Below are 12,228 nucleotides of genomic sequence, written 5' to 3' on the forward strand. Positions count from 1 at the left end.
CGTCTGGCTAATTTTTTAATTTTCAGTAGAGATGGTGTTTTGCCATGTTGGCCAGGCTGGTCTCGAACTCCTGACCTCAAGTGATCTGCCCGCCTCAGCCTTCTAAAGTGCTGAGATTAGAGGCGTGAGCCACCACACCCAGCCTCAAATAGTCCATGAATAAACATTATGTGATGATTTTCAAGATGCCTAAGAATGGATTATCTGTCTAAGCGCAGACTTTGAATAAGTATTAGGTTGAAATGACTCTCTTAAAACCCAAGGTGAATGAGACATTTTGTGGGAAATGATTTTGAGACAACACGGTCTGTTGGATTGCCAGGACAGCAGAAACAGCTTAACTAGTTGGGCATCTTTCTTCAGTAATTACTCATCTGATTTCTTTAGAACACACAGTTTAATGAGTAGTCCTGTTAATTATTTGTTCTGGTGAAGCATGCTCACTGGGTTTTCTTATTGTTGAAATAAGCAATTTACATTTGCCTGGGTCCTTCACACACATTCTAAGCCCAGGATATGACAAATTTGGAATAAACAAGTAAACTCTCTAATCTAAGTAGAATTTTTAAAGACACTTTTATTACTTTCGTATAAAATGTGTCTGTAAAGGAGTTTAAAATCACTTTACCTTGCATTGTAGGAATAAAGTTCCTAGTTGTACATTTATAAGTACTTCAGAGAACTGACTTTTAGATTCAAAGATTAGATGAGCTTTAAGATAGAAATGCTTTTGGCATAGAGGGATACAGATTGAGTCCACAAAGGAGTAACTGTGAAGATCTGCCCTGGGGCTTATTGTGGGAATTCAGGAGAAGGTGTTTTAGAAACCTCTGGCAGTTCCATGGTGATATTGGGAAATATTTGGTAGAAGTTCCTAGAAAACAAATGCATTGCTTTTTTCCTTTAAATGTCAAAAACATTAAAGAATTCAAGGACACATTCTACCCAATGATGCATGTGGGTTTAGGTAGGTACGTAAGACATGAGGTTTCTTACGCAGCACCAGGCCCAGCATAAACCTGAGACTGGCAAAAATAGCAGCTGCTCATGAAATAGGATTTCAGTAAAATTTGTGAGTTACTCTATCACCTACATAACTGATAAAGCCTGAAGTTTGTAACTTATCAGTGCTCTTTCGATAAAAACATTGTTAGGCGAGGAGCCCTGATGAAACACGGGGCAGAGTGATTCATCAGAACAACAACTCCCATTAATGTGCGAATATAATAAATTTTCACATAAACAGTTTTCTACATCTACCTGCATTTATTGTGTAGATGGCATGGCTTCAACATCAAAAAGTCTTAGATTTGAAATCTCACTTCACGTCCTTATTGACCATGTCACTTTGGGCAAGTTAATTATTTTCTCTGAACCTGTTCCCTTCCCTGTAAAATGACGCAAATATATACTTATCTTCAGGGTATCTACAGAAACTATGTGCCATTAAATGAGAAAATGTATTTGCTCAGTGTGGTAATAATTCTGAATAAAACATTCTAGGGGAAATTTGACACATCTTGATCCTTTAGGGAGAAGTCTCTAAGAGATAGAAGAAGTCTGAAAAAGCCTCCAAAACAGATTCACATATATGTGACTTTCCACTTTAAATAAAATTCACCAGCTTACATACAAAAAAGTTACTTAGGAAAACAAGTTAACTTTATCAGTAAAGGGTAATACACAATCCCAAGGCACCTATGTGCCTATCCATCTGTTGTCTCACATTTTTTTCAAAACTCCCTTGGTTTACTGTAGATATTAATTTTGCTAAACCTTGATATCTCCTATTAGAATACTGATGACTTCATTTCTTCAACCAGACATTATTTATTGAGCACTAGCAATAACGCAGAGATATTGCATTCAGGGCACGTATAGTATAATAAATGAGAATTACGTATGAACAAATGAGTGTGGCACTCTTTGATGAAGATAGAAAAGAGGTAAAGCCATGTTGTGTTTGGATTAGGGATGGAGTGACCTGATAAAAGTACAGAGCAGAAAACCCCTGAGTTGAGCCCTGAAGGAAAACTAGGATTTCACCAGGCAGACATAGGGGCAAATTCGTGAGGCATAACGTAGTTTGATATTTTGTGGGATAATAACTAATTCAAGATAATTGGTACATAGGATACCTGTGGGAAATGAGGTATGGCATGTAGTTAGAGGTCACATCACAGTGGGTTTTCTAAGACAAATAAATGTGTCTGGATTTTATCCTGTCGGCAGCTGACATCAATTAAGCAAGGCAATCTATAGTGTTACTCATTAGTAATGCCTAACAAATATTTCCATTCCTCCTTGTGGGCACATGTAATGTTCCAGTTTCCAGCCCTTGAATTTAGTGACTTACTTTGACAAATTAAGTATGAACAAGAAACAGAACGTGTCACTTCTCGCTGGAAAATTTAAGATTATTCACCGCTGTCTCTGTTTGCTGTGGCCACTGGCAGTGTTCCAGGTGGTAGCTTTTCCATCAACTTGAGTTTCTACAATTGGGGTCCCTGAGTAAGAACAATGTAGAGCAGAACTTTGAACTGGCCCAGGGAAAATATAGTGCAAGGGAGAAATAAATCTCATAGTTTCAAGCCACTGATATTTTGGGGTTGTCACTGAAGCATAGTTTAACTTGTCTTTATTATTACATTGTCAGATTGGTATTTTTGCAAAATCTCTCTGGCAGCAGTGCCATGGACAGACTTAAGGCAAATGTGAAGGCAGGGTACCAATGCAATGGGCCACTGAGTTGGTCCGATCCTGACTGCCATTTACTACCTGTTAGATCTAGAAGTCAGTCGACATCTTTGAGAAAATTATTGATTTCATGGCAGAGGGATTTATTGATTGACTTTTCCAATTCTGACATTCAATTATACAGATTGGAGACTAGAATTTATGGACAACTAGAGTAAATATATTCTGACTATATAGAATTTAAAAAAATGGAATCAAAGATCTCAGTAAGTTTACCGATTTTTACTTCCAGCTTTTACCTTGCCACAACCCTTCCTTCTACTCCACCCAAATTCTTTTTCTCCTTTAATCCTACTAAAGCTTTTTCCTAGGACTTTTCATTCCATCTTACCTTCCAGTGGAAGCAGTACATTATGTTGGCATCAGATTATTCTAATCGCTGTAATATATTACCTGTAGTACTTCAAGAGAGCTACCAAACCTTTCCATGTCCTAATGTTCTAATCTGTAAAATTAGACTAATATGTGCCTTGTGAGACCATTGTGAGAATTAAAACACATTATAAGAAGTACTTTGTGTACTGTCTGGCATAAAGTAGGTACTCATTAAATAGTAGCTATATCTATCATTATTTTTAATATTGCAATTAGGCCCACTTCATTCATCTCGACCTCTCAACTCTGAGTGCTTTGTAATGCAAGGGGCTTAATTTCTGGAACAGTAAATCAGTGACCAATCCCATTCATTCTTTGAACTTCAGGTTTTATAACTCTGATTAGGTAATAATCTCAATAGCCTGAGACATGAGGTTGTTGATATCTCAGCATTTATTTGAGCCATGCTGATTTAATGGTAGTCGTAGTACTGTCAAACCTTTACGATTTTTAATTACAGCTTCACTCTTGAAATAGTAACAGCTACTTGAGGGTTTCTATTGATGAATATAGGCTATATATGTTTTGTCAATAATTTTACTTTAGGATGCAAAATCCTCTGTTCCATGAACAATGTATAGAGCCAGTCAAGTTTACAAATTGTGTGACTTCATTTGTATATATGTACTTGACGGGGTGATGGTAGAATAAATATTACATGGTTTTGGTAAGAATGAACTACAGGTAATAGGACAAGAGAGTCCCTAAATGAAAGGATACCCCTGTGTGTGTGTGTGTGTGTGTGTGTGCGCATGTGGGTGTGCCTGTCTGTGGGTGTGTATGAGTGAGAGAGAGAACAAGAAAGGGAGAACATACGATTGGTGATGGGCTACTGTTGTAGAATTAAGTTTTTCATTTTACCTGCCTGTTTTTGGACAATGAAGTCTTTTATATAGAAGCATTAACATTTAAAGAAAAAACAATGAAATATGACATCAGAAACTTGAAAAAATTAATCTTACTAGTTACAGTTGAATCTGATTACTTTTGAATATTTTCCCTAAATATTTCTGCGGCTAATTAAAGGAACTAAAGTTTTATCTTAAGTGCCTGTCATAACTGATTGTATGTAGCTACTTAGAATGTTGTGGTGTGTTGGATTTTCAAGGCTAAACCATGTTAATGGTTGAAATGGGTACAAGAGGGGCCCCGTGACTTCCTAAAACTTTCAGCAATAAAGCAGAGTAGGCATTTCTGTCAATGCAATGCAGTTCTGCTTGTGCATTACCACATGAGGGCGCTCTTTCCATCAGCTAGTCATATATTTAGTGTTTTTTCCCCCTTCAGTGTTACTTTTTTTCTTATTAAAAAAAAAAAAAACTCGTATTTATCATGCAGCATCCTAAATTTTACAGAAATCCTAGATTTCATGCCATAGAAAATACATCTCCAAATACTGTAGATAACACAAACTTAAAATTAGCTAACTGGATTTGTTGAAAAAATCTGAAAGGCTTCAGATCCTATTGCTAAGGGAGAAATTTATGCTGGGTAGATTTGTACTTATGGTGCTTATCGGGATTCACAGATGTGTATGTATCTCAAGTAGTTTCTCTGTAAGTGAAGTTTGGAGGTGTAAAAATAAGAGAATATTCAAAGTACTTTTTCTGGAAGAGCTCTTTAGCTACAGAAATTTAATTATTAAATCTGATATGTGATGGATGGGTACTATTTGTCTGATTGTTACTGTTTATTAAGTAATACCTAAACATTATGAAATGTAAGTGGAATCCATAGTGGGAATCAATCAAAACTGGCATTTTTTAAAATTTACAGGTGTTTAAGTGTTAAATACTAATAGAAATTTAGTGCCAACTCAGAATCTTACAAAATGATTTCCCAAACCCTCATGACAACATTAGGAGATATATCCAGCTTCCGCAGGGATTCCACTAAGAAGGGCATAGACTAACATGTCATTTGTGACCACAAAGGACAAGTTCATCCAAGGCATGTACCAGGGATTAATGTTTAATACAAGGAAAATAAGTATGATGACAGAAATCAATACAGACATTCACAAACAGGAACAGAGACACTTTGTTCGCTAACCAAAGAAAAGTCACAGGAAATAAAGACAGGAGGAAAAGTCAGGAGAATTAAATTCACCTCAAGGTACCTCAGGGACAATGCAATTATTGGTGCATTCGGGCTTAAAAGGACAGACCAGAGGCAAGCCAAATGTGTGCATCCCCAAAGGCAGGATTGAACTGTATTTTTGCCAATTGTTTATGTAGTTTGGTAATTTCAAAGGCCAGATTTTTTTTCATCCATGTGTTCTGCTTATCACTTGCTCAATGATGCCAAGATTTTCCCCAGAAAAGAGTGATTTCATTTTCATGAGAGCTTTTGATCTCTGTTCAAACACAGCCGTTTTATGTTAGAGCTTTGAGCTCAGATAATGTGCTGCCTTTTCTTGAAAAGAAATGCTTAAACATTTACGTAAATGAATACGTGCCAAGGATTTAAAATTTCAAAAGGTTGAAGATGAAAGTGCAGGCTGCCCTAGAAAGAAGTGCTTTGTAAAAGGTCATTCTTATTGTTAAGTTACCTTTGAGGGGCCAGGTATAGATAGGAATAGAATAGGAAGACAATGAGAAGATATTCTGGTTGATGGGAACAGGTTTATAAACCTGAGACCATTTTAACCATTTTATAATTATTCCCGGAGCTGGTATCATTGAAAATTGTCTTTTGTGTATTGTCATTTTCCTGACCAGTTGAGTTGTTGGAGTTAAAGAACAACTCTCCTGAAATAAGGGAACTTCTATTCTAAGTAAGTGCCAAGTATTTAGATTACTGTGTCTAGATTTGTAGTTTGAAGTGTGTGGAGGATTTATAGAAAATCTCAGGGAGATAATTAAGATAAGTAAATGTCTGGGAAACAGATGTATGCATATTGGCTAAAGAATTGAGATCTTTTGACCCATTAAATAGGACTTCCAAGTGCTACATGTATTTAAAATGTATACTGCAGAAAGTTACAGTTGCGGCTTGCTCTCTTCCCCACATCACCCTCCTTCCAGTGCTGGAGGATGAAAGCTGCTCTTGAGATTTTTCTGGAGCCATCAATGGAGGGTTTGTTCTTTCTTCAAGAGGAACTGATAGAAATAGAGCTGACAAGGAGGCTGCAGATATTGAAATTCGACAACTTTTTATAAATTTTTATATGAAAATTCCTTCGTATCTGTGAATCTTTGGTGACACAATTGGAGAGAAGTGAAGACATTTTTCAGACATCATATTTGAATGTCTTTCTTCATGTGAATTATTCTGCTTTTCCATTGCTTTGTTGAAGTGGATCAGCCTCTCCTTTCCATAATTACTTGATGATTTTAGTCACAATTGAGACCTGTTCATGAGTCTCTCTTTTGTGCTTTGTGTTCAGGTACCACTAATTTCTTTGCAGAAACACTGAGTTCAATAATTGTATTGCAATTTAAAAATTTATTATGATCAATTTTTTTACAGGAAACTATTATCTTTCACAATAATTTTATACATTGATTGTTCTTTTCATATTGGCAAAGTTATTTCCATTCTCCGGTTCTCTTTTGGAGGAAGTTGTATAATCGACAACTATAACAGTTCAAAGAAGAAAGATACTGGTTGAAGTACATGTTGGTGTGTGTGTGTGTGTTTGTGTGTGTGTAAGAGGAGAGAGAGAGAAAGACTAAAAACAAGGGTGAGAGCAAAATCAAATACAAATAGGCCTCGTCCAAACATCATTCTGTAAGCAATTCTGCCTTACCTGGATCCAGGGATGAGGACAGTGATACTACTTAAATTGTGTGTACTCTGTTTAAGTAATTAATGGATTATGTTAACTAGAAACAATATGACAAATAGTTTAGGTTTTCTTCCTTTTTTCCTAAGGATTTTAGCCAGTTTCAGATAAACATCATTTTTTAGCACAAGTATGTCCCAAATATTGCACAGGATATACTTATCCTAAAAAGGGTCATTGTTGGTTCAAAATTAAAATTTAACTTGATATCTTACCCTTTATTCGTGCTAATTCTGGCAACCTTACATATGAGCAAACACCCAGAGGAAGTGAGGCTGCAAACCATGCAGAAAATGAGCATTCCAGGCAAAGGAAATAGCAAACGCAAAGGCCTTGAGTTAGGAATAAATCCAGTGTTTTCAAAGGTTGGCCAGGAGGCCAGTATTATAGTAGAAGGAGTATTATAGTAGCAGGAAGAACATTAGGAGACATAGTCAAAGAGACGAGAGCCAACATTTAAAGGGATTCTGACTTTTATTATGACATAGGAATCTCATGGAAGGCTTTGAGCAGAAGAATGATAAAACATGGCTGATATTCTGAAATGATCGCTCTTGTAATGACATTGATTTTGAGAATAGACTCAAAATGAGAAGAATGGAAGCAAGAAGCCCAGTTTGGAGGCTACTGTGCTACTCACATGAAAAATGACAGTGGTTGTGAATAAGGCACTTGCAGTCCAGATGATGACAAGTTGCTAGATTGTGGATATTTTTAAAGGGAGTGTTATTATGACTGATTAATGATTTCCTATGTGGCATATGACAAAGGAACAAAGGATGACATCAGTGTTTTTGTTCTGAACAACTAGAATAATTTCGTCTTATTTAGTTATATATAGAAGAGAGTGTACGAGAGGCTTTGTGTGTCTATTAGACCAGAGGAGAATAGTTCAGATTTTATTTCACGAATAATATAATTTCTCTGTAATAATTCATTGAGCTGCAAAATTATAACTTGTATATTTTTGGTATGCATGTGACAACTTCATGAAATACTTAAAAATAAATAAATGAAACAAAAATAAATCATCAGAAACAAAATAGCATGAAAGAAAACTCAAGAATGAACATTTTAAAATGTATAAGGCCTACAAATAAGATCTGAGATCTTATTAAATATCTAACAATTAAATATGACTGCTTGTAAATTTGCCAATGAAACTGAATGCAATTCCCATTGAGTTTATGTTAATTTGAAGACTACATTAACAACAGCTGGGATGTTGTGAGGAATGGGAAACATACCCCCTAACTAAGAGGGACAGAGTCATCATGAATAGGTTGGAGTGGTAGAAATGCACAGGAAAGATAGAACCAGAGAAATAGACAAGACTTGATCCCTACCATAATAAAGGAGGAAGGAAAAGTCATGTCTTCCTATCTTGCACTGGGACACCCCCAAGACAGTCCTGTCCTTTCCTGAGATGGGAAATGCAGATTGGGCATAGTAGAGAGTTGCAGGAAGTCAAGAGTGATCAATAGCTTCTTCTCTTCCTGCTACTTCCTGCACTTTCTCAGGAGGAAGGTTTAGGATATAAAAAAAAGAAAATCAAATAAATAAAAACAATTTATATAGTCTGTTTATGAAGTACATACATTGTCAAGAATGTTTATTGCCATTGCATATTTTAAATTCTAACAATAATCTTTTACAGCTATAGAACAATTTTTTTCTTGAAAGAGAGTGATCGACAATCCATATAATCATTACTTCTGTAATTAAGCTGATGAAAGAACACAATGCAAAACAAAAATATATTTTAATACACAATCAGGGGTAAAATTTTAAAAAGAAGAAAGGCATTTAATATAGATTTCACTGACTTCTTCATCTGTAAAAAGAAGAATATTATTAAAATAACAGTAATATTAAGTTGGTATTTATAAAATGTATAAAGATTCACAAAAGCAAAATTGAAGTTTCTCTGGCTTTGTAATTTCAATGTTTTCTTTTTGCTGCAACTTAATATTTCTTAAAATAATCCTGTGGCAGTCAATAACCTTTTTTAAATATCAGATTTATAATAGGCATAGGCATTGGAAATAATTCAGGGTCTTTCTTTTGTATTTTAGTCATTTACATATGTGTATGCTGTGTGTGGGGATTCTGATTGTCCGATCAATATTATCTACTGGTACTGTCATTGAAAATTTTTGCTTGGTGTTCTTCCTCTACTTTATGTTGAAAGATCTTTCTTAAGAGACTTTTCGGAAAATTCAGAGTAAAAGAAAACTAATAATCACATTCATAAACTAAATATGAATTCTGTCTGCAAATGTTTAATAAATATTTGCATAGTGAGGACAATAAAAAATAAGAGCAAATATCATGAGTTAATGAACATTAAGCTTTTAAATTACTGAAGCAACATATGTACTTAGAAGAATTGTTACCGTTGTTTTAATTGTGAGTTTAAATTATGCACAGTTACCGATTCCTACTCAGTAGACATACTGATTTGCCAAAAGAGTCAAACAAGCCTTGCTATTTTCTTGCAATGCATAGTATATAATTAAAATTTAGACTGATTTTGGAAGGATAAAAAAATAAGAACATTGAATTATGGTGTTGATTGCTTGTGTCCCTCGATTGCCTTGCTGCACAACTGTGGCTTCTAGACCAGTAGCACTGGCATCGCCTGGAATCTATTGGAAATGTAGAATTTCAGTCTCCAATGCAGACTCACTGAATCAGAATTTGCAGCCCAGCAAAGTCGCTGGGTGATTTTCCTGCCAGGAGTGAGGAGAAAGGAAGAAGGAGAGCTTGTGAATGTTTTAAGACTGTGCTGTTTTAACATACATTCTAAAATTGTGATTCAAAGACAGGCGCAAGTATGAGGGTTGTGTTTTTGCAAGTGATATGTCTATACCAACCATCCTAACTCCAATATGGTTATTCTTCTCTCAACTTTAGTAGTAATATTGTAAAATATTATATTGATAATTTTTGGGACAATTTAATTAACTTTAATTTTCTCAGTGAGTTGGTTCTTTCCAGTAGCATTATATTCATATTTTCTGGAGTATTCATGAAGAGACAATAATCACTTGTTTTCTACAATTTACTTCCTCCACATCCTATTTGCCTCCTTTACTCCTATGAAAAGACTTTACTCCTATGAAAAGGTGGAAAGTTAATTTGATTTAGACTATTTCTGGAAATGTTCACTTTTAGATTTTAGATAAGACAGGAGGCTAGGCCAGAAATGATTGTATTTGCCCGTACTTGATTGTCTGATTTTATTTACACAGAAAGGAATTTTTTTTCTGAAGAAAAAATCCCATTGATATGTAGAAGGATACAGCAATAACAGAATTTAGTGAGTGCTTAATATATTATAAATATATTACATAATCTCATATGCTACTAAAAATTATTAGTTCAGTATGCTAAGTCCTCATTTAACATTGTTGATAGGTTCTTAGAAACTAACTTTAAGTGAAATGATGTATAAGGAAACCAATGGCTAATGGATATAAACAAGAGTTAAATTTTTATGGTATATTTCTGCTCACAAAACCATCACCTAACTTCTAAATAAAAACCAAAACACTTCTAATATTAAACACTGAAATAAATGTGAGTCATGCATACATTTAAGAAGCTTAATAAAAACAAGTAAGATAATTATTTACCCAACGATTCCAGTTCGGGGCTGCAGGTGGCCAGAACGGGCATATCACGGGAATGTGAGAGGAAACTGGAGTACCTGGAGAAATGCATGCAGACAAGGGGGAGAATGTGCAAATTCCATAGACAGTGGTTCCTATTGGATTCGATATACATTTTTTCTCACCAACATTGTAACAAAATGACTTTAACTAAATGATGTTATGTGAGGACCTGTTGTACCAGAATTTTCCCAGTGCTGTTTGAGAAAACACCAGAGCAACAATTTGCCTTGAGCTACATTCTTTTTAATTAATGAACCTTAAATTTTAATGTATTGTATCTTATTCTAGCATTAATTCAATTTTATCTGATTCCAGCTTCCATATTATTTAACCACTAAACCAACATACTCTACTATCTATTATGCATATTTTTGTCTGAGTTTATGAAATATTTTATGACAAAACAATTTAGAGCTCATTACATTCAGGGTAAATCATAAATTACCTGTATCCATTAATGGTGTTCACAAGACAGAGGTATATTGATCACCAGAAAACCAGGGATTCTATTCTATAGTCAGGTGTTTAATATGAACATTGTTTTGATCATATTTATGGCATTTAAATGACCATAATTAAATGACCATTTATGGTCATTTAAATAAGGAAAAATAGAAAAGCACAGTTTCAATTAATATATATTTTTGATTAATAATAAAAACTTTTCATAAAACTTTTTTTGCTACTTAAAAGAAATGAGAATCCAATTTTTATTTGAAATAGAAACAACAGTAAAACATTATAAGTAAAACTAGTCAATATATTTATAAAGTATTAAATTCAACATTGAATGCTAATTGAATGCTAATGAAATGTTGATAGAACTATTCCAAGAGAAATATTTACACTTTCTCATAGCCAAAAGAGTTAGATACTTGGAGATGACAATTATACCATTTAATTATTCAAATAACATAATTAATTACTTTTTCTCACTAATTAATTAATTACCATTTTATTTTTATTATTTTCCCCGAAATTTTCTATTATTATTTTAAGGTTTTGAATGTGTCAGGTATGCATAAAATAATTCATGTGAAACTGTTGAAATTGAGTGGGAGGCATTAAATTGTATATATAAAGACTACTTGCTTGAAAACGACGCTCTGTTTCAATTTATTTAGAAGTGGTGGCTTATTTCTTGTTAAATAACTTAATAATAATGTTAACATGAAGAAACATTTTTGAGAGATTAAACTATGCTAAATTCTTTACAATGTTCTTTCAATTCTATATATGAATTTGTAAGATTGTAAGTCATTACCTTCTTTTTTGAAGATGAGGAAATTTGAGCTTAAAGAAGTTAGGCAGAGTATTAGGATGTGGGAAATCTGGGATTAAGACCCTTATGAAGAGCAACCCATAACCTCCATATCGCATATTTATTTGGTCCTTCTATTTGGATTAAGACTAATTCTACTCTCCCTCCCTATGTCGATGGAGGTTAATTTCTCATAAATTATATGTCACTGTTCTTCATATATTTAAAATAATTTATGAAATCATACTTTAGTTATTCATGCTGTGGGTAAGAAAAGTTTAAATCATTAATAATTCCTCTGACATCTTCCATGTATGATCTTTCTTTTACTGTTTTACTATCTTTTATGATTGGCTCAAAGGTGCTGGATT

At 34.1% G+C, this 12,228-nt stretch overlaps 2 protein-coding genes across 5 annotated transcripts in view; one reads left to right on the forward strand and one right to left on the reverse strand.

Moving 5' to 3' along the window:
- Positions 1 to 12,228, reverse strand: part of ODAM (odontogenic, ameloblast associated) — a 33,018-nt gene that overhangs the window by 16,118 nt on the left and 4,672 nt on the right. Inside the window, exon 3 of one of the 3 annotated variants that reach the window (XM_078001814.1) lies at positions 10,558 to 10,631. The gene's annotated coding sequence lies outside the window, so the exon portion shown is untranslated. Of the gene's footprint in view, positions 1 to 2,425; positions 2,550 to 10,557; positions 12,118 to 12,228 lie in introns of those variants that run through there. The other 2 variants (XM_078001815.1, XM_078001816.1) reach the window with 2 other exon arrangements.
- Positions 5,756 to 12,228, forward strand: part of CSN2 (casein beta) — a 183,136-nt gene continuing 176,663 nt past the window's right edge. The window contains exon 1 of one of the 2 annotated variants that reach the window (XM_078002660.1): positions 5,756 to 5,908. The gene's annotated coding sequence lies outside the window, so the exon portion shown is untranslated. The remainder of the gene's footprint in view (positions 5,909 to 12,228) is intronic. The other variant, XM_015138546.3, reaches the window with a different exon arrangement.

This window comes from Macaca mulatta, chromosome 5 (assembly GCF_049350105.2).
Source record: "Macaca mulatta isolate MMU2019108-1 chromosome 5, T2T-MMU8v2.0, whole genome shotgun sequence".
NCBI classification, from domain to species: Eukaryota; Metazoa; Chordata; class Mammalia; order Primates; family Cercopithecidae; genus Macaca; species Macaca mulatta.